The sequence below is a fragment of the Stegastes partitus genome, unplaced genomic scaffold, assembly GCF_000690725.1.
Source record: "Stegastes partitus isolate 25-593 unplaced genomic scaffold, Stegastes_partitus-1.0.2 Scaffold887, whole genome shotgun sequence".
In the NCBI taxonomy this organism is placed as follows: domain Eukaryota; kingdom Metazoa; phylum Chordata; class Actinopteri; family Pomacentridae; genus Stegastes; species Stegastes partitus.
This window is the reverse complement of record NW_007578618.1, coordinates 126,872-131,306: the sequence shown is the minus strand read 5'-3', so window position 1 is coordinate 131,306 and position 4,435 is coordinate 126,872.

Here is a 4,435-nt window from a genome sequence, read left to right as displayed (position 1 = left end):
TTCATTCACAGTTTTCTCAGTGCACCTCTTAAAATGACAGTAACTAATACAGGTTCTGAAACTCCGGACCATCTTGTGAAGCCAGTCTGCTGTATGTTGTTCTCTGTGCAGCTTTCATGATGAAAGCACTGTTGCCACCGTTTTGTGCCACTTCCTTTGCGGTTCTTAGTAGAGCCACGCTGTGTTTTTCTTCAGGCTGTAGTGCACAGTTAGTTTGTTGATTTCAAGTCTGTTGGCAACAGTTTTCTTACGGGATCCCTTTTTGTTCGATGCCATCTCGCAGTTCTCTTCTTTAAGCTTCAGTTTGAACACTTTATGTACAAAATATCGAAAACTCCCAAAAAATTCCAGCCATTGAGATTGAATTTGCTGCTGTTCAACAAATGTATCAGTGTAGAAGGTCGTTGTGTAGACTTTGTAAAGGAAACATCTACTTTAAGCTTGGATTTTCCCTCACCACTAAGAATCCTGAAAACCTTGTAGCTTCCTAAACATCTATCAGCTGGGTGACTTTAAAATCCCAAATGACTGTACTGATAGCATTTGGCAGTCGTGTGGATTTTCTTGTTGTTTTATTTTTCCTCGTGCTCCCATCTTGAAGTTGCAATAATGAACAAACAGCTTCCATTCTCGCTGTAGAAGCGGCCGTCCGGCTAAGATCCAAAGGCAGAATACTGAATGAGGCTGAAGGATTAAAGGATCACTGGAGTCAGGTAACATCTCTGTTGGTGAGTTTAACATATACAAAGCTTGTGGTTGCTACAGGACACCACGGAGGAATCTGCTGCTCTGTAAAAAGAACAAAAAATAAAAAAAGGTTTGCAGTAGGTTTACCAAAGAGCACCTTGACAGGCATGAGTGGGAAAAAGGGTTTCATGGACCTACAGTAAGTCATCATCTCAAACAGGAAGTTTAGTGCATCATGATTAAAGGGGTTAAGTTATTGCCTCTGGCTGTATGCAGCTCGCTAATACGAGGCGACCTAAATGATGCACTCCCAACAACATCCTCAGAATCTGATTTAACGAAGGGAACACGTGCAATTATCCGATCTGCAGCTAATCAGTGTGAGGTTATCGGTGGGTGGAGCAGTTATGAAATCCACGGGTTCACTGTGACTGTCTAGTGGGTGTGCTGTTTGATTAAGCACATTGTGTTCATCTGCACTTAAAAGAACATTTTATGAACAAGTCATGCAGAAAACCAGGTCATTCCAGCGGATTCACATACCGTTTTGCTGCTACTGTACGACCACCTCGGGGCACACTTAATTTAGCTGCTTTTTTTTTCTGCTGTGCATTTTAGGTTATTTATTAACAGAATGGATCACATACTGTTGACTCATTGTTCATAAAAAAAAAAAAAAAGCCATTTTTCCGTCTTTATTTGAAGTTCATGCCACTTTAGTGCATTTTATTACATTTATAGAAACTCAACCACTTGCTAAAAACTCAAGCTTGAAAAATACGGTGAATTTATGTAAATAAAATACTTAATAATATGATAATTAAACTCCCAACTAGAGTGGCAACAGTAAAGCACTACTAACCCGTCATATGTAACACAACAGCTGTGCTTGTTGTTACTGCTGACACAATCTGAGTGATTATTTAATGTGCTGGTGCTACTCTTAGGAATTAAAGGATCTAAATATTTCCTTTTCTTCACAAAGTTTAAAAAGGGGGTCTGGATTTTTTTGTACAAAACAAACCGAGCCCGACTACCACGCTGTAGGAAAAGGGGATGAAGACCCCCCCGTCCTTTCCTCTGACAGAGCTATTCTGGAGCCTTTCAGTCCCTCAGCAATTTCATGGTTTGCTGCTATGTTGTTTCCAGGCAACGCTGGAAATGTTCCTGTCCCGGTGCCCCAGGGAGCCAAACAACAATATTTCAGCAGAGAAGAGCAGTATCAAGGAAATGACCTGGTACAGTTAGGGAAGCATCTGCTGGTAAGATTGTGCATGCTTATCAGAATCAAGGGCAGCGAAATTGGAGATAAAAATGTGTTGTTGAGGTTAAAAGACTTGATAAGCCCGCTGACTTCCAGCTGAGGCATATTTCGCAAGGTTATTTTAGCAGGTCAGGGTAGATAACACTATTAGATGCTCAGCTGCTGGTTGTGCTGCGGGACAAGGACCCAATTTGCTCCTTCTATTGTCGTGCGTGTTGCATTAAAAAAAAAAGGAAACTTTCTGCTTTGACTCATGTTTTATGATAGAATATCATTAAAACTGTGCAAACTAAGTGGAATATTTCTTGTATCGTATTTAACTGCAGCCCCAGTTTGTCTGTGTCGTGTATAACCAGGAGGCAAAATGACAAATTTGTGGATGTAGACATGTGGCAAAAATAAATAAATTTGACCCTGACAGTGAAAGGATCTTCTGTTACGCTGTAGGGGGCTTTTTTTCAGGGATTATTTGGGTCAACTTGCCCCTTTCGAGGGAAGAGTCGCTGCAAATCAGTGCAAAAGTTGTAGTAGGGGATCACATTTCTTGAGGAGTGGTCTCTTTGAGGATGATAATGTCACCGTAAATTTGCCACAAGGAGTCAATGAATGGTTTGATGAGTATTAAATTTAGTGAATCTAGAACTTGGATCGGGCTGCAGGGTGGCGCAGTTGGTTAGCACTGTTGCCTCACAGCAAGAAGGTCGCCGGTTCGCGTCCCGGTGGGGGCACCGGAATCTTTCTGCGTGGAGTCTCCATGTTCTCCCCGTGCAGTGTGGGTTCTCTCCGGGTTCTCCGGCTTCCTCCCACACAGTCCAAAAACATGTTGAGGTTAATTGGTGATTCTAAATTGTCCGTAGGTGTGAATGTGAGTGTGCTTGGTTGTCTGTCTCTAAGTGTAGCCCTGTGATAGACTGGTGACCTGTCCAGGGTGTCTCTTGCCTTCGCCCTGAGTCAGCTGGGATAGACTCCAGCCCCCCACGACCCTAATGAGGATTAAGCGGTGTATAGATAATGGATGGATGGATAGAAGTTGGATCTTCACAGTTACCAGATCTCAACCTAACTGAGCACCTGTGTGAGATTTTAAATCAATGTGTTCAACAGCAGGATCCACCACCGTCATCAAAATACCAAACGATCGAGTAGGTTTTGGTAAGATGATGCTCATTCCTCCAGTGGAGCTTCAGAAACTTGAATCAGTACCAACCTGCAGTGAAGCTGTTCTGCTAGTCCAACACCTTGCTAAGACACTCGTCGTGACATTTGTCTGTGCATTGATTGAGGTTACCAGACCTCCGTAGCTCCCTCCACATTTCTGCTCGAGGCTACATATAACGCACCCAAATCTGAGCTGTTGGTGGTCAGGCTGCATTGTGGTTACACTACACGGTGTGTTTAGGCAATGGAGTAAAACAAAATGAACAATTCTGCTGCATCCACTTTGAATCTGTCCATTTCCATAAGTCTGGGGATTATCAGAAAACCCAAGATTCATTTGCAATTCAAAAAACCACCTGTCCGAAATCAGTCGCATTGCGCCGTGGGCTATCATCCGTAAACAAAAACGTGTTGCTACCACATGACGCAAACGTGACAGGACCAGATTGGCTGACAGTGACACACTGCTCACGGCACAAGTGATTTCCGCGGTTTCTTTCTGGTGTTACCGCTCACGCACGCTCACAGTATTTGACAGCGATATAATCATGTTACCTACATGTAGAAAACAACTAGATGGACCGATCTAAGTGAGAAACCCCAAAATCAATATTCTATCATGTGTTAACGCATCTCGGATAGAGCCCAAGGCGCAACGGGACTGATTTCGTGCAGTCGGGTCACAAATAAGAAAAATAGCGTTCTGCTTTTTTGTTTAAAAACTAAGTAGCTTCAAATTTGGATTCCAACACCTGTTTGGAAACCAACAACAGAAGGCACACGTCCATTAGTTTTGTTTCCAAATGAAAAATGCGAAAACCAAACTCACAAAACTCTCAAATGTTGGTCGTTGCAAATTTCTCATTGGGGATAGGAGACAAGCAATGGGTGCAGAAGGAGCAGAAGTGTAAATATGTCACAATAAAAAAAAACCAAATGATGGAGAGGTCATTGAATGAAAGTCGAACATTACACAAGTGCAGGATCCATACCTGGGTAAAGAGAACAGACAGCCAGAGGGGAAAACAAAAAGAAAAGGACTGTTTCATTGGTTTTTGTTTTTTGGAACACAGAACAGTGTTTTTTTTATTTTTGGATCACAAATGAATTGCAAATGATCCAGTTACACCTGGACTGTTTTGAAAGTGCAATTATAGATTGCTGGACGGCTCTTTAAGTTGGTGATAAATCAATATTTTTTTTTTGGACAAAGATCTCTGCGTACAAGAGAAATAAATTCTCTAAATTCTAAAATCCTCCCTCACCACTCTCCACTCCTTCATCGAAAGAAACCACCTCACACATATTGGGACTCGGACACATTTA